The sequence below is a fragment of the Tamandua tetradactyla genome, chromosome 24 (genome assembly GCF_023851605.1).
Source record: "Tamandua tetradactyla isolate mTamTet1 chromosome 24, mTamTet1.pri, whole genome shotgun sequence".
Taxonomy (NCBI): domain Eukaryota; kingdom Metazoa; phylum Chordata; class Mammalia; order Pilosa; family Myrmecophagidae; genus Tamandua; species Tamandua tetradactyla.
The window spans coordinates 38,044,628-38,071,827 of record NC_135350.1 but is presented as its reverse complement, the minus strand read 5'-3'; the positions used below and the strand labels follow the sequence as shown (position 1 = coordinate 38,071,827).

General features: G+C 40.2%; 2 protein-coding genes and 1 pseudogene across 8 annotated transcripts in view; 2 read left to right on the top strand and 1 right to left on the bottom strand.

The window, feature by feature from the left end:
• LOC143668255 (uncharacterized) overlaps window positions 1–13,477 on the bottom strand; it is a 62,259-nt gene extending 48,782 nt beyond the window's left edge. The window contains exons 1-3 of one of the 4 annotated variants that reach the window (XR_013168362.1): window positions 13,182–13,471; window positions 5,959–6,048; window positions 2,562–4,362 (exon numbers count right to left, since the gene is read on the bottom strand). The gene's annotated coding sequence lies outside the window, so the exon portion shown is untranslated. Of the gene's footprint in view, window positions 1–2,561; window positions 4,363–5,958; window positions 6,049–13,181 lie in introns of those variants that run through there. The other 3 variants (XR_013168361.1, XM_077142879.1, XM_077142880.1) reach the window with 3 other exon arrangements.
• The window catches only part of HERC3 (HECT and RLD domain containing E3 ubiquitin protein ligase 3), a 141,702-nt gene continuing 127,962 nt past the window's right edge, over window positions 13,461–27,200 (top strand). For 2 of the 4 annotated variants that reach the window (XM_077142876.1, XM_077142877.1), the window contains exons 1-2: window positions 13,461–13,606; window positions 16,054–16,115. The gene's annotated coding sequence lies outside the window, so the exon portion shown is untranslated. The remainder of the gene's footprint in view (window positions 13,607–16,053; window positions 16,116–27,200) is intronic. The other 2 variants (XM_077142875.1, XM_077142874.1) reach the window with 1 other exon arrangement.
• Window positions 16,142–21,410, top strand: LOC143668186 (zinc finger CCHC domain-containing protein 17 pseudogene; annotated as a pseudogene).

Below are 27,200 nucleotides of genomic sequence, written 5' to 3'. Positions count from 1 at the left end.
AAATATCCAATACGCTGGTAGAGCTGGGGCATACACAGAGCATATTAATGCAATCATGCTTGAAACCATGCTGCCCTCAGAGTTTAAAAGCCAAATACCAATTTGGTCTCAATATCATTCTAGGGTTCCTCATTAACCTTTCAAATCTGACAAGCACCAACAGTTGACACAAAGATGATGTCACTTGCTCTCATTTGCTCCCTGTCTACTAAAAGCCAGAGGTACAAAAAGCTGCAGTGTCTTTAGGACTCACCTCACCAAAGCAACAGAATTTAAGAACTTCATGAAATAATCAAGTCCTTATCTGTAGTGAGCTTCTTATGACTTTTTTTCTTCCTGAAGTACCTATCTATAGCATTGGGCATTCTTTACATCAGACTTTCTCTAAAAAGTTCCTTGCTTTACACAGGGCCCATATATTACAAGACTTTAACTTATCACTGTTATTTTATGCACTTTACACATAAATCCAAAATGTGAATCTTTAGCTACATTCTGTGTCCATTTAACATTTTATTCAAATCTACTGAATTCCCCTTGCAAGAGGTGAATGATCAGGATGTTACAGGATTGTCATTAAACCCAGTCAATCAATAGTCAATAATTCAAACTTTCAGACAGTGTGCTAGGTACTGGGTAAATACTAGTAAGCAAATCTAGATATGGGCCCTCCCACAGAGATATTGTACTTTGAGAACTGGCTTTTAAAATACATTCTAAAACTGTTCCTCTCTCAATCTTTTCCACCTTAGTATAGAGCTTCACTATCTAACCAGCTGTTCAATTCAGAAATCTAGTACTTGGATTTTTTCCTCTCCCTACTCCTCCCTTACTCCTGGCTCCCTTCTTTTCTACCTCCAAAATACATCTTGACTCCATCTACTTTTCTTCATCTGAACCCAAGTCACTAAGAGATCCAGGCTGGATTACTGCACTGTGGTAGGGGACAATCCTGGGGTGGCCTGCCACCTTTCCCTCAGACCCACAAATATAGCCTGTGCTGTGGACCAGTTGTGTCATAAAACACAGTCTCCTAGGGGATATGGGGACTGCCGGTACATTTCTTCCCTTCTTGTCTAAGCATATGTAGATATTCACTGCAGACAATGTGATTGTGGTGGGCATATTTTACAACTTCTAGCTCACATCCTGGTGGTATATCTGTCCCCGGCAGGGAAGCAGCCGGGTTTGTCCACTGAGGCACACAAACACAGGAGAGGAGGACTGTGTGGAGAGGGTCTTCCTGTGCTGGCCATGGACTGAGACTCACTGGCTATGGGGAACTGATGCCCACTATTGACGCTGACCTTGCTCTGTCTCTTCTTTCCAAGAGTAAAACATTGCTCCATCCAGTGTGCATGAGCTGTGCTTCTGTTGGCGACCCCAACACCTCTATTGGAGTAAACTGACATCCTTTCACCTGTCTCTTCTTCTGAATGGCAAAAACCTTAAAACCTCCCAACTGATCTCTCTAATTCTACTATTGCTCCCCTCCCACCCCTGCCGTTCATCCAGAATCCAGTGATCTGTTTAAAACATTCCAGTGATTTCTTTTTGTACTTAGGAAAACATCAAAACCTTTACAAACTCTGTTATGTCCCCACCACTCCCCTTGCTGCCAACTCTGTTCTAGTCAAAGTGGCAATCTGGCAATCCTCAGTGCCGTGACAATGACAAGCTCTACCAAGCCTCAGAGCTTTCACATATGCCCCTCTGCCAGGGGTGCTCTTCCCCTGACCAGCATCTCCTCACATCCTTAAGGTTTAACCTTGAATGGTTTCCATTTAGGGAGGGTGTCTTAGTTTGCCAGGTCTGCTATCACAATGCCACATGAGTTGGGTCAACAACAGGAATCTATTCTCTTACAGTTTGGAAAAGCTACAAGTCTCATGTCAAAGTATGAGGAAGGACATGCTTTCTCCCAGTGAGCAGCACTCTGGGGAAGGTATTCCTTCATCACATAGTGATCTGCTTCAGGTTTTCTTTCTCTGGCTTTCTCAGATTTCTGCTCTCTACCTCTTCCAGCTCCTTTCAGTTTCTGGTTTCTATGACTGACTGCATTCGACTTTCCTCTCTTTATAAGGAGTCTAGTAATATGGATTAAAGCCCACCCTGATTCAGTCTGGCCACATAAATGGGATTTTAGAAGATCCTATTCACAAATGAGCCCACACCCTGCTTCACCTTAACATATTCAAAGGTACTATTTACAAAAAGATTTACACCAGTAGGAACTTGGATGAAGATTAAGAACATACCTTTCCTGGGGTATATGATCAATCTACCACAGAGGGACTCCCTGGAAATATGGAATAGATCTCCCCATATAATGCCTATTCAAGATCTCTGCCAACCTTTTGGTTGGAGTATTTTTTTCTTATTCACTTGAAAAGCCCTTTTTTCATATATAGTACAAATGATTCCTCAAGTTGGTCATTGCCTTTTAACTTTTTAGAGTTTAATTTTCTGTAATAAAATCCATCTTTAAATGGATTTAAATAAAATTTATTTTAAATAAATGGTTTACTTATTTAAATAAAATCCATTTAAAGATGGATTAAATAAAATCCATCTTTAAATGGATTTAAATGTTGCAGTAAGAAGGGCTGTGTAAGTAAGTTGCCTCAAAATAAAATGGAATAAGACTGTTTTGGTACTAAGGTTAGGCAAAGGTACTTTTCCTCTACATTCCAGGGTAGCTTCCTAAAGTTCTGCATTGGGGACTGGCATTAAAGCGTTATCTAATAACATAATCAAACGTTATTTTGATTTGCTTCATCCTCTGTGCATATATTTCCCTTAAGTACTTTAGGGGAAAAGTTTGCTGGCCTAGAACAGGATTCAGATATTTCTGGCCAAAGACCCTGTTAATTACACTTGCATTTTCAACCTTAATTATACATTTGTTTTTTAAAGTACAATGTCATTATATTATCATCTGTCAAATGGACATTTTAATATATACTACATGTTTATTTAAAAAAAATCTCTGCATTAGAATATAAGATACTTTATACTTACATATATGTAAAATAGTTGTAATACCAAAGGTATTTTCATATAATGACTATTCATGTAATAGCTGTTGACAATTATATCTAGCAGTTTGTGGAAAAGAGTTTTTTCTCTTTTGTTTCTTTAAAGAGATTTGTTATCCTAAATTTGCAATATACACTGATAAAAAGTGAGAGAGGAGATTCAAGGAAACAATCAGAAAGGTAAGATAGAGTTATTTCTTGGCCAAGTTACTTTCTGATCCTACTTATAGAACTATAGAATTTATGAATTTTAGTGCCTCAAAGGCTTTAGAAATCAAAATATAACCTCTTCATTTTTCAGATAATAAAGTAGGGATAAAGAAGGCAATAAACTGGAAGATTCTAAAACACTAGAAGATTCATTCATTTAGCCAATAGTTGATGAAGGCCAGCTATCTGCCAAGAATTAGCCTTGTGTGTGAATCTACAGTGAACCAAGCATTTATATTCATCTTCTCTAAAGAGCTTAGTAGAAATGTAATCATTTAATGGAAATGTATACAGCCTAATAGAAGTTGTTCACTTATATGGCCAGAAGGAGACACAGAGTGTAAATGATCAGATGGGTGTTTTGAAAACCATATCAGACTGTCCCTTTAAATAATCATAATTATTACCAACAATAGTATCGAAGTATTATTGAGCCTATAGTCTTATACAGCTTACTGTAAAAGAAACAGCCCTTGACTTCAAAGAATTTTTAATATAGCTAAGGATATAGGCTATACATTAAAGAAGATAAATAAGAAAATGGAGGAGGAGGTAACACTTGAGCTACATGCTAAGCATTTAAAATTCATGGTTATCTCTTTGAACACTCATAACCCTATGATTAAGATATAGATATTATCAATTTTCTAGATGAGGAAATAGAAGAATGGTGTTCTAGTTTGCTACTGCTGGAATGCAATATACCAGAAACAATGGCTTTTAAAAAGGGGAATTTAATTAGTTGTTAGTTTACAGTTCTGAGGCCAAGAAAATGTCCCAATTAAAACAAGTCTATAGAAATGTCCAATTTAAGGCATCCATCCAGGGAAAAATACCTTGGTTCAACAAGGCCAATGAAGTTCAGGGTTTCTCTCTCATCTGAAAGGGCACATGGCCATGGCAAACACAGTCAGTCTCTCTCTCATCTGAAAGGGCACATGGCCAACACAGTATCTTCTGCTAGCTTTCTCTCCTAGCTTCTGGTTTCATGAAACTACCCAGGAGGCGTTTTCCTTCTTCATCTCCAAAGGTCGCTGGCTGATGGACTCTGCTTCGTGGTGCTACAGCATTCTCTGCTCTCTCCGAATCTCCTGCATTCTCCAAAATGTTTCCTCTTTTATAGGATTTCAGAAACTAATCAAGACCCACCCAAATGGATGCAGACATGTCTACCTAATCCAGTTTAACAACCACTCTTCCTTAAATCACATCTCCAGGGAGATGATCTAATTACAGATTCAAACATACAGTACTGATAGGGATTATTTTACCCTTATGAAATGGGATTTAGATTAAAACATGGCTTTTCTAGGGGACATACATCCTTTCAAACCAGCACAAATGGAAAGGGAAAATGACATCTAAAATCATATAGTGGAAAAAGAAATCATATAGTGGGAAAATGTTAGAGCTGGGATCCATCCTCATAGCATGTGGTAAGTGCCAGAGGCATCATTCCAAGAAAAAGTGCTCTACATGAAGATAGTAAAAATCATTGTAAGTTAGAACTGTTGAAATAACTTCTCGGAAGAGATGGAACTTATGTCAGACTTGAGTATAATGGGAGAATTAGGGCAGTAGAGGAGTGATCTGAATAAATGCCAGAACAATCTTTGTTTATAGGAGGATAGTGTGGAGATCAATTTGACAAGAGTAACCAATGCTGAGCTGAAGTAAGCTAGAGACAGGGCCTCGGAATGAGTGTAGGGAACAAGCTAAAGAACTAATTTTAGAGGAATGCTTAATGGCAGGGGAGTTGGGAGAGAGAATGGGGTCAGGAAAACCAGCTTGGGAAATACTGAAGTAGTCCAGGTGTACAGAGAAGGACAGAACTAAGGTTTTTTAACATGTGGGGTTGCAGAGTGTGGTCAGCAGAAAAATCGTGCCCCATCCCCCAATATGCCCATGTCCTAATCCCCAGAACCTGTGACTATGCTCATCTACATGGCAAAAGGGACTTTGTAGGTGTGATTAAGTTAAGGCTCTTGAAGGAGGGAGCGTATACTGGATTAGCCAGGTGGGTCCAATGTAATCACAAGGCTCTTTATAAAAGAGAGGGAGGAAGCTCAAATTTACCAGAAGGCTGATGAGATAACAGAGGTTGAGATTAGAGTGATGCAGCTGTGAACCAAGACATTTGGGCAGCCTCTGGAAGCTGGAAGAGGCAACACATGTTTCTCCCTTGGAGCCTGTGGAAGGGACCAGCTCTGTCAATACCTGATTTAATCCTGTGAGACTTGTTTTGAACTTCTGACCTCCAGAACTGTGAGAATACATTTGCGTGGTTTTAAGCCACTAAATTTGTGGCAATTTGTTATAGCAGTAATAGGAAACTTAACAGAGAAAGGGATGGCTGTGAAAGACATTATCAAGAAAAACTGACAGTACCTGGAGACTGACTGGATGAGGGAGAGGAGGTGAAAGTCAGTGGAAGGGAAATTAATTTTCTGGGGGAAAACTGATGAGATCAGTTTTATATATTTTTAAGTTGGGTTCATGGGAGGGCATCCCAAATTAAACTTACCTTAGATGAGGGTTTAAGCTTTGGGCTTCAGGGAGGGGCCCTTAGGGGGTAAAACGCTGCTTCTATGCTGCACAATGATGCTTATATTCCACAAGTAGAGATAAAATGACCTCACTTACAATTACCTTCTAGGAGAGAAACAGCTGACTATTAAACTCCACTGTACTTTAGCATGAGTGAGCTTACCTGATTCTTTTATTGAGAGATTTGGTGAGGGGTTGAAGCAAACTTCATAATGTGTACAGGTCCATCCCTCGGTATGGAGTCCCTGAGTCCCTGGAATGATGCCCATGATTGTGTGTGTGAGTATATGCACTGTTTTCTGAGGAGACAATATATAACTTTCATCAAATTTGCAAAGGAGATGCATGATCCAAAAAAAAAAAAGTTAAGAATCACATTCTAATGGCATGAGGTACTTAAAGGTAGGGAGGAAAGCAGAGCGGAGGAGGAAGCAAAAAGGGAAGATAGGCTTTGAATACTTCCCAGTGATTCTTTGGCTACAGCTCAGTACTCCTTTTACCTTACCAGACCCATTTTAGGGTTTCTTGTTGTTTCTAGAACCAGCTTGCAGAGAGGTTACAGAATACATTATTAGCTTGAGAGTTATTTTATTTATTCATTTGCATGGGTAGGCACCGGGAAGCGAACCCGGGTCTCTGAGGCGAGACTCTGCCTCTGAGCCACCATGGCCCGCCGCGGCCCGCCTGAGAGTTATTTTATTTGCCGAAGATTTGTTCTTTAAAAGATTCAGTTTTGGTGCTTCACAAAATATTTCACAAAGAATTTTTCTAAATACTAATATTTCTGACAAAGTAGATATTAAAGTAACCCAATAAATAATTATCATTGTTATTCCCTTTTCAAAGACTAGATGAGACATAAAAAGCCTAGTTAGCTTCTAATTAGCAGGAACTATTTTTTTATTCAGTAAAATTATCAAGAGTTGCATACTTGGTCCCCCACTAAAATGTTTCTATAATTAATTTTGATGTCTGCCCTACATATTGAAGAGACTCATGTCAATGTAGCTTAGATTCAGCACAACCAAGTCCACTGGAGGCTTCAGAGGCTGGTCTGGGGTTAAAACTTCTCTAAGCAGTTTTTTTTTTAGATAACCAATCCTTCATTTCTGTACAAATCAAGTTTATGGGATGAGTAATATCAAATAAGAAAGTATAATAAATTTAAGCATTTTATCAGCTTCTACTAGTAGAGTCAAATCAGAAAGGGTACCTGCTCTGCTATACGGAAAACTTGATGTCTTGTCTCTGAAATGACTAGAATTTCATTAAGGTCAAGGGTAGTATGAGTTCAGTCTTACACAGTTTATATGCTTTCTTAGTGAAACTGATGTGGAGTTATGTTTTGACTGATACTATAACAAAATATCAGATGGAAAGAGGTACTTTGTAAAACAGATTTGACTAATTGACACTTACTTGGAAAGGGATGTTAGTGCTTGTAGGATTATCTAGCCATGGATATACCGTGATTAAGAATATACCTTGGTAACAATGAGTATGATTGTTAAACCATTATACTGACTTTTCCTTTAGTCTCCAGTTTGTTAGAGCAGCTAGAAGTAAAAATCTTAAAACCGTGGAATTGTAACCCATACCAAACTCTGAAATCTGTTCTACAACTAATTATTGTGATATTATCTGAAATTAATTGTTTTGTATATGCTATTTTTCACAAATAAGAAAAAAGTCAATTGTGATGACAGATGCACAGCTATATGATATTGTGAACCATTAAAAAATAATAAAAAAAGAAAAAATAAGAATATACCTTGATTAATAATAGTCTTTGTCAGTATGGAAATAGCACTCTTTTTTGACTGAGCTGAAACATTTGGGAAGGACACACACTGAGCTCCCAGAGGCAGGGACTGCCAGATCAAGCAACCAATCCTGTCAATGAACTAGGTGACAGATACCACCAGTAGACTACCTTGCAGCCTATAATAGATGCTTACTGTAGCACCATATTTTATTCCAAGCCATCTATCTGCAGATATAATAGCACAATTCATTATAACACAATGCTAATATGGTCAAGTGTTTCACTTGAGGCATTGGGTAAGTCATTTAAACTTGTTGTAGGCTGACAGCTATATATCTACCTTAAAGTTTCATCCAGTTAAAAAGGAAACTGACAAGAACTGGATGAAATGTACAAGTCCATGATGAAAAGGTGTAAAAGATCTCACAGTATGTGCCCATCTGATTGTTGATCAGTGAGGTCATTTTCCTGTACAAAGTATGGGACATAGTCCAGATAACAAGGTAACTGATGGCAAAGAAGACTGGACTAAAATGGATGTTATAACCATGATGCTAAGTTTGATTTTTGAGAAAAAGACAATAAAATACCTTTACTATCATTTTATCATTGGATGACACAAATTCTGACAATCTGCTTTTTATTTTGCTATGGAACTTGGTGAACCATCAACTCATTGTTATTGACTTGTGCATGTGTACTGAAGATGAAAATGATTAACAACAGTTTGAGTTTGTACAGACTTTCCTTTCTGGAAACTTTTATTTTTGGCAGGTGTGTGGGAGGACTGGAGACATCACATGACATCAGTTTCAGCAATGGACCAACAGTCTCGATCATAAATTCTTATGCATTTTGGTAATTTTTAATATGAATATTTAGAAACATTTTAAGCTAATTTTTAGATGTGTATCATATTGCTTTTAACTTACTAGAAGACTGCTTTGTTATATTCTTATTTATTTATATTCCATATTTTTCAGCAAAGACTTTAGGCAGCTTACAGAGTTAATACAATAAAAAAAGACAAAATGAAACAAACATTAAAGAGTAGGGGGACTGGGCAGAGATCAGTATGTGTGTGTTTAGCTGGTGTCATCTTTTGGTAGGGAAACTTGGTAAGATATACTACAAAGTCTTAAGAGTCTGTATTCCACCTGACCCAGCGATTCCACTTTTAGGAATTTATCTTAAGGAAATAATCAAAGGTGAGGGCAAAATTTTAGCAATGTTTACTATGTTGCACTATATAATGGCAAAGAATTGAAAACAATTTAAACCTACAGTGGGGGAAATTGGTTAAATAAGTTATAGTATATCCATTTGTGGATACTTTGCAACAGTTTAAAATGATGTTAGTGAACAGTATTAATACTGTTAAAGATGTTCAATATATATTAAGTTCTGAAAGCAAGGGGTAAAATAAAATGTATAGAATAAGCCACTTTTTAAATGCATATATACATGGGAAATGCCAAACTATTAAAGAACTAAATGTAGATGGTTGAAAGAAGAGATCATTTTTATTTTCTTATATGTATTTCATGTGTTTTCATTAGTGAATGTGTATTACTTTCTCGAAGAGAAAAAAAAGTTTTTTAAAAGTATGTAAGAAAAAATGCAACAGGAAAATGATGTAGGAAAGTTAAAATGAACTTGAAGTTACTTCTCAAAATGCATGCAATAAGATTCTGTACAGTATGCCATATTTTTGCTGTGGACTTTCAAGAGTAAGTGGAAAGAGGGGAAAAGAATCTGGTACTAGTATCTATACAATAAGAATAATCTGTTGGTCAACAATTTTATAAGTAAATATAATGGCAGACTTCACTGGGTTTTTACCTGCATGCCAAAGGCCAATGGAAAGTTAAACATCAGTCTATAGGTCTCCTTTTATATTCAGGCTGGCCATAAAGTCTGGAAACACAATGTTATTTTATTTTTATGGAATTATATTGAGTAAATTATGTTATATTATTTATCAATTTTATAGACCGAATCACCTTGGTTACTTACATCTTCTGGGGTATGGTAAAGGTATAGATTTACTCAGTGAAAATCAGAGGGAGAAATCAACTGAGGTAGCACGTTGCAGATGCTTTTTTCAGGAATGAGGAAGATGTGCTATTGCATCACGCTCATTGCAACATTAATTACGCATTGCTACAAGGGGCAATACATTTAACATAGCACATAATGTCATCTAACATATCATGTATTGTAACACAGTAATAACCACAGTAAGTATATTTGCTGGTGCTTTCAGACCTTCTGACCAACCTATAAAGCTGTCCAAAAAAAAAAATATATGAATGACCTCTTGAAATTCCATAAATTCATGCTAACTTTTCTAAGGTAAATGAAATTCCTTAAATTCCATTTAACTCAGATTTAATAAAATTTCAAATAAAGACTTCTTTATCCTCCAAATTTTGTTTCATTTTGACACAAGTAAACTTTTAAAGAATATGTTTCATTGCCTTTAATAGGGGAATAGAGCATCCCGATTTTTTTTTTTGAGGTAAAATATGTGCATACTCTATAGCTATAAGTTTCCCAAGTACTCATACTGTCAGGCCACCCAGTCATAGTGATAGGCTGGATGCCATTTCCAAGAGAATTTTTCAAATCTTTTGAAAAGAGAAATCTTCATGAAAGATTTCATTGCCTAAAGGCTTTACTCTCTGAAGTCTTCAGAGACAAGCCAATGCCCCACCAAATGTTTTCTTAGAAAATGCTCAACCATTTAATCCTGTTAACATTAATAAATTTTAACTTATATGATACCAGTGAGCATATTTATATATGCTCATATTTATAGCCCTATTTTTATGGGGTCTCATGCTTCATTCAAATGGCTTCATAAAAAATATGCAAACAAAATAGTCATAATGGTAGTTAGCTCTTTGTGTGATGGTGAAGGATGATGCTTCCTGCCCAGCAATACTACATATAGAAAAGATTCAATAAATATTTAATTATTTGGGCGGGCCGCGGTGGCTCAGCGGGCAAAGTGCTTGCCTGCTATGCCGGAGGACCTCGGTTCGATTCCCGGCCCCAGCCCATGTAACAAAAAACGGAGAAACAGAATACAATAAAACAAGAAAATGTTTAAAAATGTTTCCCTTTCTTCCTTCCTTCCTTCCTTCTATCCTTCCTTCCTTCTCTCTGTCTTTCCTTTAAAAAAAAAAAAAAAAAAAAAAAAAAAAATTTAATTATTTGATTGATGGTGATATTGATATTTTGACTCACCATGACATCTTTCTTCCAAGTTATTTTTCACATTAATAAATTAATGCTCTGTGTTATAAGACAGTTTTCAATAAGCTTAGATAATTTAGCCTGGGTACACATACATACATACAGAGAGAGGAGAGAGAGAGAGAGAGAGGCCTTTCCTGGGCAGATTGTATTTAAACAACCAAAAACAGTGAAAACAATGTGAAAAATGTTTACAACTGATTTTTTCCTTCAGTACTGACTAGACTGACAAATGAGTGCTTTTTTGGGAGGCCACGGGATATGGACCTAAGAAACTCATTCGTCATTAGGTTACACATAGTTTGTCAAATAGTCAGTGTTTTTCCCTCTTAGAGGTGAGGGAACTTATTCTTCAAAAGTATACCTGTGAGATAGGATGTCTGACCAACCTGTTTTTTTTTCCCCCACAGGTTTGAGATATCAGAATTCTGTCTGTAACTCAGCAGGTGAACTCACTGCCCTCACCCTAATAAGTGGGACATGACTCTCGGGTTGTAAACCTCACTGGCAATGTGGGAACTGACTCAAGGGATTCACTGGGGCCCAGCACCATGGAATTGAGAGAGCCTTCTTTTTTTTAAGCAGGGGTCATCCCCTTTATTTATTTATTTATTTTTATTTTTTTTTTACATGGGCAGGCACCAGGAATCAAACCTGGGTACTCTGGCATGGCAGGCAAGCACTCTTGTCTGCTGAGCCACCGTGCCGCCCTGAGAGAGCCTTCTTGACCAAGAGGGGGAGGAGAGAAATGAGACAAAATAAAGTTTCAGTGGCTGAGAGATTTCAAACAGAGAGGTTTTCTAGGGGTTATTATTATGCATTATATAGATATCACTTTTTAGTTTCTGGGGTATTGGAGTGGCTAGAGGGAAGTACCTGAAGCTGTCTTCCAGTAGCCTTGATTCTTGAAGACAATTTATAACAATATAACTCTTACAATGTGACTGTATGATTGTGAAAACCTTGTGTCTGATGCTCCTTTTATCCAGGGTACGGACAGATGAATAAAAAAATGGGAAAAAAATAAAAAATATGGGTAAAAAAATAAATAGGAAAGATAAGTAAAATAAATTGGGTAGATGGAAATACTTGTGGGCAATGAGAGGGAAGAGTAAGGGGCATGGGATGTATGAGTTCCTTCTTTTTATTTCTTTTAGTGGGGTGCTGCAAAAGTTCTAAAAATTATCATGGTGACGAGTACACAGCTATGTGATACTGAGAGCTATTGACTGTACACTATGTATGGACTGGATGTGTGTGAAGAGTCCTCAAAAAAATATTTTTTAGGTGTTTCTAATCTTACCAAGTGTATGATTGTCTGTAGGGCAAGTGAAGTTAAACAGAGAAGAAATAAAATAATTATTAAACAGTATTCCTACCCTATTGCAAACTTGTTTCAATTAAAAATAGGTGTATACATTTCAAGGGGCGAACTGTGGCGAATGGAGTGAATCAGAGCTGAACTCCAGGTAGAAAGGCGGCAGCTCTGGGAATTACTGCCTTTTTTCATTGAGGGTTCATATGCCAGCAAGCACTGTCTCATCCCCAGGATACACCACTCCCCCTAAATCTTTTTTTTTGGGGGGGGGGCGGGGAGCGGGTCAGTCTGTTAGATTCTGAGAACAGATTATCGCAAATCTGATGTGATTTGAATGTCCTTCTGCAGCATGCCGGCCTCAAAGAACCTCCCCATTTCAGTTACCAGATAATAGAAATTCTTCCACTAGGAGATTGCTTTGGGATAAAGTAGTACTTTTCCCAGAGTTTTGCATTTCACATTTAAATTAAGAGGAGCAGACATGTGAAGTCACCTTTGCCAAAAGGTTGTCTTCAGATAAGGCCAGGGGATGTCTGGAAGTACTTGTGACCTTGGGGAAGAGACAGCAGCTCTAAGATTCAGAACCAGGGAAAGTGGGGAGGACAAACTTCTTTATCCACTACCGGGTTTTAGGGTTTTCTTTACTCACTACAGGGTGTCTTCTAGATGGTAAGATTTAGGGTCTCGCTCTTATTGCCTTTTTATTAGGCTCCCCCAGCGACTACCCTCCAAGTCTCCCCGGAGCCGGCCTTCCTTCTTCAGCACTGCTCTCCTCTAACGCCCCCAACTCTTCAGAAACGCCCCGGCGGCGCTGGTCGCGGTACCGGAACTCCTTCCCCCCTCTTCCACCACGCCGCCCGCAATCGGCTCGGCGCTCACCTCCCCAAGGCAAAAAACCGAGAAGTCCACTGTGGAATAAAACGCTTAGTAACTCACCGTCAATCTTTACTCCCCAGCTCCCTCTACTCGCCCGCCCCACGCCTGTGTTTCGATCACCTTTGCATAAATAATAGGAACCAGAGCCCCAAACCTGAAAACCTACCGCTGAGTCCCTCTCGCTTCTCGCCAGTGGAAAGCAATCTTACTCTGGCTTGATTGAATGCTCTGCGTCCAGCCGTCCGATCTGGGCTGCCACACGCCGGAGATGCTGCCCTTTTGCCAGACCAGCGGGTCCGGTCACCTCGGCGCCCCCGCCTCCCTCCCCGGCCTGGGCCTCTCTCCGCCTCCCGTCCGCCGCGGTTCCGCCTCCAGGTCTTTCCGCCGCCGCTACCATTGGTGCGGCCCCCCTGAGGCGGGCGCCCATTGGTCGGATGGGAAGTCACTCACCCCGCACACTCCACCGCCCGCAGGCCTGCGGGGAAACTTCCTTATTATTGTGACGCCGAAAACAGATTAACATTAGCTGGCCGAAGGGGCTGTCACAGCCGGAATCCCAAGTGCGGGTTCGGCGGGGCGACGGCAGCCGAGGTGCGCGGGGACTGGGGCCGGCATTCCGGGGAGGAGGGACCGCGGAGCTGTGGCCGCGCGGCCGCGGCGCTTAGCCCGGCACTGCTGGCTGTCAGCGCGCGGCTGCGGGGAGGGGGGCGACTGCGGGGAGGGGGCGGCTGCGGGGATGCGGGAGCGGCTGCGGTTCCCGCGGCTCGTACGGCGGCGGCGGCGGCGGCTGCAGGGCGCCCTCCGCCACCCCGGGGCAGGTCGCATGGTCTCGGGCATCCAGCACTCGCGGAGGTCGGCTCGGCGCCTGCGGGGCGCGGGCTGCGGGCTACGGGACTGAGCCGGGTCTGGGTTCGCTCCTCGGGCCTCGCGTCCTCTTCCCTGGCATTCCCGGGGACTCGCCGTCCTCTTACCAGAAGAGCCGGGAAAGGCCGAAAGCAGCGTTTAAATTTGGGAGCATCGTGCATCCCGATTCGGCTGCCGGCAGACCGAGAGGAATTGCGGCGCAGAAAGTAAAAAAGAAGATCATCCACTTCCTCCTCACCCGCCCCCATTAAAATTCCGGGGTTCGGCGAGGAGCCTGGATATGACATCCTCGAGGTGCGGAGAGCCGACGGTTCCAGGCGAAATGGGAGCCGCGAGGCCACGCGCAGTGCGGGGTGCCAAGGTCGGGGCCTCCACGTTTTGGGAGCCCCGGCGGCCGCGGGGGTTTTGCGCTGAGGACGGGGTCTTGGTGCTCGCGGATGACAGCGCGTGTGGGACCGCGGCGCCGGGCACCACCCACCTCGCCGAGGCCGTGCCGGGCCCTGCTCACCCTAGTCGGTCTTGTGGGCGGGGCCGAGGGGATGGTGTGTTTGGACACGTGCGCGGGCGCGCGTTTGTGTGTGTGTGTGTGTGTGTGTGTGTGTGTGAGTGTGGACACGTAGGTGCGCGGACGGTCGTGGGAGTGTCAGGTGTTTGGGCGTTCGAGGGCGGGTGCGACCTTGAGTCATTTGTGAATGTGTGCAGTGGAAGAACCAAGACAACTAGACAGAGAACTGCAGTTGTAACCAGATACAAATGCCCGGGAGTGCTATAGAGGCAGTACCTAATGCAACTGTGCATTGATTCTGTGTATGCAGCGTGCGCTCCAGGGAATATGCGTTTGAACTTTGCTTTTGGTATATCATTGTTTCTGTTTCTGGTTACATTTTACTGTTGCTCTTTAATCAGCCCCGTTAGGAAATACTTTAACTTCATAGCCAAGCCTTCCATGATTTTATTTCCATTCGTTATATGCAGAATAGTTTGGGAGAGCGCTCTTCCATTTTCAGGCATGTGGCTTAGCTCTAGCAAATAGATATTTCTATAACCTTTCATTTGATGATTTGATAACATCAAGTGGGCCGATTTTAGCTCTAGACTGGGGTTAAAGAAAAACGAAATAGAATAAGGATTGACAGTCTCTAGAAAGGGAAGATGACATGATTTAATAGGCAGATTGTTCTGAAGCTCTTGCCTTTTGTACTTTCTTTCAAGGGGATGGCATAAATCAGAAAAGGAGAGTGAAATGCTTGAAGCAAAATGGATACATTTAAGCACTTATACTACATTATTGTCTGAATCCATCCAGGCTAGGAACCTTCTGGAGAAAGTATAATGCCGGGATCAAATAGAGTAGAAACCTGTTTGTCAAAATTTCTCCATTGCCTTAAAAAAAAAAAAAAGAAAGAAACATGGTTGTCCAGCATACAACTGTACTGGAATTTTTGTTTGCTTTTGTTTTTTGTTTTTTAATTGAAAAAAGAAACAGGACTTCCAAAATGTTCTAAATGGTGTGGTTATAACATTTCCATTCAGACAAGAAATTTAATTTCTTAAGGTTTACATAACCTTATTTAAGACACGATGAGACTAGCATCTCTGGAGACAGTTTAGCTTCAATTTCAGAAATAAAACTGAAAGAGATTTTCTACATAAAAGGATAGAAATAAAGTTAGGCCAATAATATCTTAAATTTATGTCTTTGGAGAGACTTAAAGCGTCTCATACATGCTCTCTAGCTCTGCATGAAAGACTGATAATGGGAAGGATGGTAGGAGAAAGTCTTGTAATAATAGTGGCAGAATTGGATAAAGTGTGCATGGTACATGGAAAAGTCAAGGCAAATAGCCAAAATTTAATTATTTACCAGATGTTCTGTTTCTGTATCTTAAATAAGAGGTTTAAAAATAATTTTATTTTTACTTCTTCCTGTCAAATGCCAGGAATTTTATAAGTTGTCTGTAGTTTCCTTTTAGAGGTAACATCTTCATAGTTGGTTAGAGCTTATCTTACTGGTATTTAACCTAACTCCAATCTTGAGATACAGTGTTTGGGAAATATTCAAGCTTGAATAATTTCAAGATTTTCCTATTTTCAGGTTTTCATTGATATAAAATAATTGATATAAAACTTTTTGCAGAGTTCAGGACTAATGTTAATATCTCTTCAACTTTCAGATCTGCAAGGTGAGGTGAAACCATTCTGGCTTCTAGTCCAAATGCCAAGTGTGTGACCTCTGGTGAGTTGCTTAATTTCTATGACCTTGAGTTTCCTCATCTTGTAAATGGAGATAATACCTAAATCACAGAATTAAACAGGTTAACGTATGTAAGGGACCGTGCCTAGAGAGAGACCTTAACAAATCTTCATATATTTCTTCTGCTGTGACGTAGTGAAGTGAACAAGGTGAGCCAAGAAATGGGAGACTTGGTTTCACGTCTCTGCTTCAACCACTTACTTACCAGGTAACCAAAGTTACATGGCTTCTGAAAGCCTTGGCTGTCATTAAAATGGGTTTAGGACTGTAAGTCTCTTGCCTAGAGGTTGGCTCACATGACTGTTAAAAAACAAGCAAAAAACAAAAAAACCTTAATGTTGGAACATTTTCAAGCTTACAGGATGTTACAAAACAATATAAATGCCATACAGAAGAATTCCAGCCTACCCCTAGCCCTATGCCTACCCTCCCAGATACTTAGATCCACATATCTAACATTTTGCCATATTTGCCATTTTTCTCTTTCTTTCTCCTTCCCTCCCTCCCTTCCTTTCTTCCTTTCTCTGTCTCACTCTCTCTTTCCCTCCCTCCATCCCTCCCTCTTTCATGTAAATATATACATAGCAAACTTTCCTATCTCAGCCACTCCCAAACATACTGCTCAGTGGAATTCATCAAATTCACAATATTGAAGTACCTTTATCACATTCTATTACTAAAACTTTCCCATTTCCTCAAACAGAAACCATATACCCATTATGTATTAACTCCCCACTGCCCTGTATTCTAATATAGGATGATATTCTCATTTCAATCTCTATGAACTTGCATGCTCTCTCTTATGCTCTTTGTAGTTTCCATATTAAGTTACCAACTTAACTTCAATAGTATACACAAACTATGCTCCTATACCACTCGGTCCCCCCACCTTTATGTAATGCTTTTCACAAATTACATGTTTATACATTATAAGTACTAACCATTTATTATTATTGTATTTTATTCATTTGCCTTTTAATTCTGGAGGGATACAAGGTAGAGTTACCAATGGAAAATACTATTTTGGGCATTTGTATTTACCCATGTCATTTCCCTCATTGGATATCTTTATCTCTTCATGCAGCTTCAATCTATTGTCTATTATTCTTTCCTTTTGACTGTAGATCTCCTTTTAGCATGTCTTGTAGGTTCAATCTAATGGAGACAAGGTCCCTCAGCTTTAGTTTATCTGGCAATGTCTTAATCTATCCCTCTTTTTTCAAGCAATTGTGGTGGATGTAAAATTCTTAGTTGGCAGTTTTTTGCTCTCATGACTTTAAATATGTCGTTCTACTATTTTTCGGTTTCCAGGGTTTCCAGTGAGAAATTGACTCAATCTTATCAAGGCTCCTTTGTACATGACATGTTGCTTCTCTCTTGCAGCTTTCAGAATTCCTTGTTTATTTTTGGAATTCAGCTATTTGGTTATAATATGCCATGGTGTAGATCTGTTTGGATTTATCCTGTTTGGTATTCATTGAGTGTCTTGGATGTGTATATTCATGTTTTTTGTTAAATTCGGTAAGTTTTCAGCCATTATTTCTTAGTATATTTGTGCCTCTTGCTTCTCCTCAGAGACTCCCACAATGTGTATATTGGTGTGCTTGTTGGTGTTCCCCAAGTTCCTTAGGCTCTGTTGACTATTTCATTCATGTTTTTCCTTCTCAGACTGAATAATTTCAATGGTCTTATCTTCAAGTTCATTGATACTTTTTTCTGCCAGCTCCAGTCTGCTAATGAACCCTCCTAGGGTTTTTAAAATTTCTTTTACTCTGGTCTTCAGCTCTGTTTTGTTCTTTTTTTGTAATTTCTATATCTCCATTGATAGTCTCTTTGTGTTCATCTATTGTTTTCCTGACTTCCTTTAGTTCTTTCTTTATGTTTTCCTTTAGATCTTTGAGCATATTTAGCATAATATCAGTTAAACAGAACCCATTTTAAGTCTTTTTCTGGAATGTTCCAGGACTGAACCTCCTTACTGATGGTTTCTAATGGTTTAATCTTCTCCTTTGCCTGGGACATTACTTTCTGTTTCTTTGTATGCTTTGTAATCTTTTGTTGAAACCTGGACATGTGGGTGTTGGGGCAAGATGGCAGCACAGTGATTTATGGAATTTAGTTCATCCTCTAGGGCAGCTAGTAAATAGCAGGGAACTGAATGGAACAAATGTTGGGGGGACATGAGTGACCAGACACACATCATACAGCAGTCTGCAATGGGTGGAACAGCTGAGATCCTACACAGAACTGTAAGTCTCCCAGGCCATGGAGGCTGGTGCCCCTCCCCCACAGGTAAGACAGGCTGGTTCCTGAGGGAAAAAGAAACAGACCTGCTAGAACAAAGAATGTAGCTCAACCAAGCTCCAATTACGAATTAATTAACAAATTCAGACTGCTGAAAACAGACCCCTAGCACAGATGAACCTGGAATAAGCAGTAAAGAAACTGGAAGTTTTTGCCCCAGCAGACTGACAGCAGAGCTGTCAGGAAAAGCAACGATAATTTTATAGCAACAAAAACAGAGGCTTTTTTTGTTGGACAGCACAAAATATTGGAAAAGGGCTGGACCCCAAGAAAAGGGGGCACGTAGATTCTGGAGTTGGTGTAGAGACCAATACCAACTCCAGCTCTTGATTGGCAAACCTGGGAAGCTAGGATCCAGCTCTGAAATGTCTTTTTTTTTTTTCCCACTTCTTAATACTCATTAGATGGAACTGAGAGCACTTTTAAGCTTCAGCACTGCCCCAGGCAAGGATGAAATTAAGGCATGCCTGAGAGACAAAGTAACTAATCAGGTAAATGGGGCTAATCCCCTAAAGTGTGTATCTTCCCCAAGAAAAGGAGCATGGAGCCCAGCTCAAGTGGCTGCCCTCCTTCAGGGAATTCAGGCCCTAGGGACTGGAAAACAGAAGCAATCTAAGTCCACCTTCCACCTCAGCTACTTTCTCAACCAGGCCACTGGCAGGGAGAGGCTCCTAACAATTAAAGGCACTGCATTCACTTTATGTTGCTGGGAAACTCCAGGCTGACAAGCACTGTAGGCTGGGCAGAATAGGAAAAGTATAGTCTAGATGCTTCATTGGAAAGTTTGACAACCTGCTGGGTCACATCCTCAGGGAAACTTGATACTGGTTCCTCCCTCTTCCTGAGACATGGGCCTGTTTGGTCTGGGAAAATCTCACTTGGGTTGATCATCTCTGAGACCCTCCTCAAAAAAAGGTTCTATACAGGCAGGGCAAGAAGCAGAAAAACAAAAACTGGAAAATTCTAACCAGTTAAAAAGAACCTTTGCTAGAGGTCTAGAATAAGTTGAACTGGATGCCTAAAACAGATAGAGAACAAAACCAACCAACAAGAAAGCCCTAGATAAAAGAATTAAAATGACCTCCAGAATAAACTAATTAAGGGAATCAAATGCCTAGATGCTAGCAAAAAATAACAAGTCATACTAGAAAGATCGAAGATATGACCCAGTCAAAGGAACAAACCAATATTTCAAATGTGATATAGGAATTGAAACAACTAATTCAGGATGTTTGAACAGATATGCAAAATCACATCAAAAATCTAATCAATGAGTTGAGGGAAGATATGGCAAAAGAGAGGAAGGATATAAAGAAGACATTGAGTGAATGTAAAGAAGAACTAGAAAGTTTGAAAAAATAAATGGCAGAACTTATGGGAATGAAAGGTACAATAGTAGAAATGAAAAAAGCATGGAGACCTACAACACCAAATTCGAAGACACAGAAGAAAGGATTAGTGAATTAGAGGAAAAGACATCTGAAATCCTACATGCAACAGAAAAGATAGGGAAAGGAATGGAAAAGTATGAGCAGGGTCTCAGGGAGTTAAATGACAGCATGAAGTATATGAATATATGTGTTATAGGTGTCCCAGAAGGAGGAAAGAGAGGAAAAGGGGCAGAAAGACTAATGAAGCAAATAATCACTGAAAATTTCCCATCTCTTATAAAAGACATAAAGTTACAAATCTAATAAGCTCAGCTTACCCTAAACAGAATAGATCCAAATAGACCTTCTCCAAGACATTTACTAATCAGATCTTAAAGATAACGAGAGAATTATGAAAGAAGTTAGAGAAAAACAATCCATCACATACAGGGGAAACTCAATAAGACTATGTGTGGATTCCTCAGCAGAAGCCATGGAGGTGAGAAGGCAGTGGTATGATGTATTTAAGATTCTAAAAGAGAAAACCTCCCAGCCAAGAATTCTATATTGAGCAAAATGTCCATAAAAAATGAGGAGGAGTTTAAATTTTTTTCAGACTAACAGTCACTGGGAGAGTTTGTGATGGAGAGCCCAACTCTATAAGGAATACTAAGGGTAGCACTACAGGCAGATAGGAAAACAGAGAAGAGAGAAGGCTAGAGAATATAAAAATGAAGACTATTGCATATGACATATAAAATCCAAAAGACAAAATAGTAGAAGTACTGTCTTTACAGTAATAACACTAAATGTTAAGGGATTAAGCTCCCCAGTCAAATGACAGACTGGATGTCTTGTAGATGAAAGTGCACTGACTGGGTTTGGTGTTTTGTGCAATGCTGTGACTAATAGACCCCAACCTGACACCAAGTCATTTGAATTAGCTTTAGCAGAAGAAAAATGGAGGAACCCTAGAACAGTATGGCTGAATTCAGGGAGATCTGAGACCATGGAAAACTTGCCTGCTCTTTACACTATTTTCCAGGGAGAGGTTGTTATGGTGACAGACTATGGAGTGTTTATCACAATCCAGGCTGTCAAAAGGAAGGTCTGATCCATCAAACTCTCATGTCATCCTGTCGGGTATATAAGCCCTCCGTGATAGTAGATGTTAGAGACAAGGTATGGGTGAAGCTTACTGGCTGAGAGATGAAAAATGACAGGATAAAAATATCCCTCTCCATGAAAGTTATCAACCAAGGTTCTTGGAAACACCTTGATCCCAACAATGTTATTATTGAGCAGGAAGAGCGACAGAGGTGATCCTTCCAGGACTACACTGGTCAGAAGATTAGCCATGAGGCTGTCCAAGCACTACCTGCAAGAAGTGTGGCAGTCAAGGCCATTTTGCAAAGGATTATTTCATGCAAACAGGTGGGACTAAATACTCTGTGACATCTGATGATGAAGAGGAGAAGGAAGAGGCAAAGGCAGTAGAGTTTGAGAAGCCTGGCCCCATGAGGAATTCTTTTTAGAAAAAGAAATAAGGAAAAGAAGAAAAAAACATAGAGACAGGAAGTCATCTGACTCTGATAGCGTTTGAAAGTGATAAAAGAGGACAAGGCACTCATCAAAAGACAGCAAGGTTAGTTTCCTGGTGCCTGCCCATGCGGGGGGGGGGGGGGGGGGGTGGTGTGGCGGGGGAAGGCAACAAGGGAGCAAAGAAGAAGAAAATAAAAGAAGAATCACTAGAAGAAACATAATGCACGAAAGTGGAGAGTGACAGTGGAGGGGTGATTTAAAGAATAACGTACCGGGAATCTTGTCCCTTGATGCCATGGCTCCTAGAAAGACTCAGTTGTATGAATATGGCCTCCACCCCATCCCCATTAATTTTCTCCCTTGGGAGATAGCAGCAGGCAGGATTGAGAATTAGATGTTAAGAGCAGCTTCCTGAATTATTGTTTCCTTTTCACTCCTGGTCCCCCGGTCCCCCCTCAAGTGACCTCTGCTCACCCATTCATTCACTCAGCTTCATTCAGCAGGAGTATGATCGCCCTCTCCAGCGGCCACTGCCAGAGCTGGATTCTTGTCCTGGCTCCCAGGCTGAAGTCCCAGGTACCGCTGTGGTGGTGAGTTGTTGCAGAACAGCAAGAACAATGGGCCCCTTCCTGCTGGTCTGTCTTTGTCTGATGGGCAGGTGATCCCTACTGCACCCACTACGGGGCCGAAAGCGTCTTCTCTGACAGCATAAGGGGAGTGTGTGGTAAGAAGTAGTGCTCATGTTCCCAGGCCCCCAGCATGGTTCTACAGTGCTGGAAATGAAAGCCAATGGCCAGACCAGAAAATGATCATCCATAGTGACTTAGCTTGTACATGACATTCCTCCAGGCAGACCAATCCACGATTGTTGCTGTGCCTTGTATTTACCACCGTGAGTCAATTCCAATCCACATCTTTGCTTAAATTTCTGACACTTAAAAAGAAAAAGACATTGATTGGCAGAATGGATTAAAAAAACAGGACCCATCTATATACTGGAATTACTGTATATACTAGATCTAGAAGACTCACTTTAGGCCCAAGGACGAAAACAGATTGAAAGTGGAAGGTTTGAAAAAGATATTTCACACAAACAATAATCTGAAAAGAAAAGGAGTAGCTATACTAATTAAACTTCAAAAGTAAAACAATGAAAAGAGACCAAGAAACCTGGACATGTTGGTATATTAAAATGTTATCAGTGAAATTTAGATTCTGAGGTTTCTGTTCCTTAAGCTTTTATCCAGCTAGTGTTATGACAGAGTTTTCCTTAAATGCTAGGAGCTAACAAAGAAAAGAAGGAAGGACAAAAAGAGGACCCTTTTGCCGGCCTTTGCAGATTGACTTGTGCAAGTGCTGTCTTTCGGGTCTTATCAATACAATGAGTTTGGAGAGCAGCTCCAGGTCAAAGCATCATGGCCTCCTGATCCTTTCTGCACAAGGTTCTTATCTTAGGCTTGCATGTGTGGTCCTGGGAATTCCCCTGTTGAACATGATTCCAATTGTCCCCTATTACCTAGGAAACCACTTGGTCCCAGGCACTGCACTGTATATCCTACAGGTAGCAGTCTCTTTCCACAGGCAGCACAACTTGAATGCTCTCCCACATCGTTCTGTAGGAGAGCTTTGTGAGTTTCTACACGCATGGCAAATTCTGAGATGACAAGTCCCTCAGGCCACCACCATACTGATTGGACCAGACTTACAAGTTCCCAGCATGTGCATGAGGATTATTCTGTACTGGGATCCTGGGCAGGCTCTGCTTTGAGCCAGTGAGGGTTGGGGACAGGGCTAGACAGGGTGCCATGAGACCCGACTGCTTTTAAGTAGCCTTTTTCTTAATTCAGCATTCATCCTGTTATTGTAACTGCTTTCTGGAGCTTTGAAAAAGATATTTCTGCTAGTTCTTATTTTTTTTAAGCCTTTGTGGGGTGGTGGAGCTCTGAAGCATCTCTGCCATCTTGATCTGGGTGGATTAAAAGTCAAAAGGATTTTTAAGATTTCTTTAAAAATCAGGTGGATTTTTAGAACTTCTTTAATAAATTGATTCCTTTGATGCTATAACTTTGTCCCCTTTAGACATTTACTGTATTTGGAAATACTACTTGCTGTTTAGAGGGTGTGTGTTTCTGTGTGAATTGATTTTATAAGTCAGGGTGCAAGTGGAGGAAAAGTCTGTTAGTTCAGTTGAGATTACACGGCTCACCCATCTATTCTCTGACATGGGTTCCACTTGCCTGTAAACATCCCCAGTGACTTAGCTAGTGTGAGCTCATCTATTGTGTGTAACATCTTTAAACTTTTATTTTCAAAATTGGAGGAATGTGACTTGACTTCATTTTGTTAGAGAGATGGTATAGCATCATGGTTAAGAGCGTGGATTTTGGAATTAGCAGACTGGATTTGAATCCTGCTGCTGCTAGTTCCCATGTCAGCTGCTTAATTACATGTTCTTGGACAAGTGACTTTGTTAAGTTTCGGGGTTATCTTAAAGGATAAATTAAATAATCTGTGTTAAGTTTTTAGCACAGTCCTAGGCACTCATAGTGTGTAGTAATAGTAACTATTGCTAAAAATAGCTATTTATTGAGATCCTATTATGTCAATGAACAAAAGTGGTTCAGTCCTTTCTTCAGCGCTTACATTCGCAGCTGTAGCATTTTGGTGATAGTATGACATACCCCTTGCTTAATGACAGCTTTAAATGTGAAAGGCATTTTAATTTCAGATCTGCTAATATGTGGTGGAATGGGGAGTGCATTTTAGAATTGAAGAAAATACTTTATTATATTTTGTTACTGCATAGAGAATCTTTATTTAACATTACCTAGGGAACAAAAATTAATAAATTTAGATTGTAGGATTTCTGGTTTTCTCAGACTTGGGTTCAGTTCGCCAGGTACATATCAGGTATCTACTGTGTGTCTGCAGTAGCTAATACTGGAGATAATAAGATGGGTAAAACCTGGTTCCCTCCATAGAGAAGCTCCCAGTCTGCGGGGTATGGGTAGATTGATGCAAGAAGCAGTGGCACCTGTATGCCTTCCGAGTACTTTTCGTTTTTTTATTGTGAAATATTTGTAAACAGAAAATAATGTATCTAATATACATGTTAAGAAACATAACAATAAAAGGACAGAAGTTGAGTAGCAATGTTATTGAAGCTCCCTTTGTGTTCCTTCCAGATTATATCCTCCAGCTCTACTGCCCCCACACTCATTACCTTGTATTTTGTATTTATTGTTTTCCTACATTTTTTTCATAGCTTTACCAGCTCTGATTTTTTTAAGTCTCTAAATAGTATATTTAGTTATACTTGTATTTGAAAAAAATTTTTTTTTTTCTTTTTGGCAAGGGAAGGCTTCAGGAATCGAACCCAGATCTCTGGCATGGCAGATAAGAATTCTGCCACTGAGCCACTGTGTACTACCCTGTGTTTGAAATTTGTCAAAATGTATCATACTCTGAATTCTTTTGTTAGTTTTCCCCCCAACACAATTTTTAAGATTTAGCTATATTGATGCTTGTAGCTGGAGTTCATTTATTTTTCACTGCCATACAGTATACATGTCCTGCAGTTTATTTATCTATTTGCTATTGGTGGATGGGCCATTTTTGTTTTATTTCCAACAATGAGAAAATGTTGATGAGTTTGTCACTGCATTGTACATTTGTGGCTACTTATATTAAAATGAAAATTAGTTAAAATGAAATAAAACTAAATTTTTACTTCCTTAGTTGCATTAGGCACCTTTCAGGTACTCAGTTGCCCATGTGGCCTGTACAGGTAGGTGTGGTTATAGAGTGTTTCCCTTATCACAGAAAGTTCTGTTGGACAGTGCTGGTCATATACTTATGAGCGAAATTACTATGCTGTGGGTTATTCACATCTTTGTCTTCACTAGATAACATTAACATATTTTCCAAAGTGATTATACCAATTTACACTCCCACCTGCTAACATGGTATTATCAGGCTAATATCTCTAACATGAATATTATCAGGCTTTTAAATTTTGCCATTCTGGTCCATTGTCTTTTGAAAGCAGCCCAAGGCTTCAGTAAACAATGGAAGGATCATTTTACTGGTTTTGCAAAGCCCAACATTACACACTACCTGTAAGGGGTCAGTGGGGGAGAAATGTGTTGGGTGAAAGGACCAGAGGACCAAAGTCCAGCTGAAGTATCAGAGAGAGGGGACACAGCAAGGAGTGGATTCATGTTGTTGAATGCTTCTTTTTGCCTGTGGTGCCCTTTTTGCCCATCATAGTAAACATTTTTTTTTTTTTTTACAAAACAGCATGTCATTAGAATGAGTCTTTGTTACTGGAGTTAAATCTGCTTTTGAGTTTTGGGCCCATGTATATTTAAAACGTGGGTATGGAGAGGTCAGGGTTACCTGCAGAGCACTGAAGCAAGCCTGGGACATTGCCTCTTCCTGCTGTCAAAAACCCACACAAACCATTCAGGTAACAGCTTCTAAGCTCATTTGAAAGGAAGCTTGTCCTTATTTTAATTGAGATTAGAGAAAGTCCTGCGAGTGTCTTTTAGGTTTCAATGACTTTCAAACAAGAAAATTGAGCTGGTTTGAAACCATTATGTACCCCAGAAAAGCCATATTTTAATCCTGATCTGATCTTGTGGGAGCAGCCATTACTTTTAATCCTGATTCAATACTGTAGGTTGGAAACTTTTGATTAGATTATCTCCGTGGAGATGTGGTGTGCCCAGTTGTGGCTGTGACCTTTTGATTAGATGCAGATGTGACTCTACCCATTCAAGGTGGCTCTTGATTAATTTCCTAGAGTCCGTTAAAAGGGGAAAAATTTTGGAGAATCCTCAGATGCAGATGCTTGGAAAACAGTTGCTTCAGAGCTGACAGAGACGTGGATGTTTGAAGATGCTTTGAGTGTCAACATAGAGAGCAGATGCCTAGACACGGGCAGAGCCCAGCAGACATTGTCATGTGCCTTCCCATGAGATGCTAAGCAAGCCAGAACCCAGAGTTGTGTCCTGGAGGAACTAAGTAAAGGCCACAGATGCTTAGAAGGGAAACCACTGGCATCACAAGCAGTGAACTGGGAACAAGGACCAGCACACACTAGCCACAAGCCTTCCCAGATCACCCTTCCTTAAGCCATGGTATCTTTCTCTGGATGCCTTAGTTTGGACATATTGGTGGCCTTAGAACTGTAAACCTGTAACATAATAAATTCCCTTTATAAAAGCCACTCCATTTCTGGTATATTGCATTCTGGCAGCATTAGTAATTGAAAACAGAAATAAAACAGTTGTTAGGCTGCAGTGTGTATGGGCCCAAAATTCCCTATGACAGAGTGTAGGAATTGTAGCTTGTCTTTCAGATATTCAACTAACTAGACTGGTAAAGAAGATATTTGTCATCCCACTGCACTCCCCAGAATTTAAAAGAAAAGGCAAAAACACCCCTCTTGCAACCTCGAGTTCCCTTCATGGAAGTCATGACAGAGGGCAATAGTGCTGCTTTGCTGTAGAACTGATTTGGCATCACTTAGCCAATGCTAATCACAGGGTTGAAGAAAGGGGTCACATCCCCAGGCTCTTGTGGGAGCCATCCTGCCTGTTGGGGCTCACAGAGTAGCATGAGGAGGAGAGTAACAGTGATTGTGGCCGCTGTCCTTATAGAGCACTGTTAAGAACTTTTTGCTTACATTCTTTCCTTAATCCTTAGAGCAACCCTATTCTTCTCCTCATTTTAGACACCAGGACATAGGCTTAGAGTGATTAAATTTCTTCCCCAAGGTTTTGTAGCTTGTATGTAGTAAATTCAGGGCTTGAACTCTAGCCCTTTTGACCATTAAGACCTGCTAAGA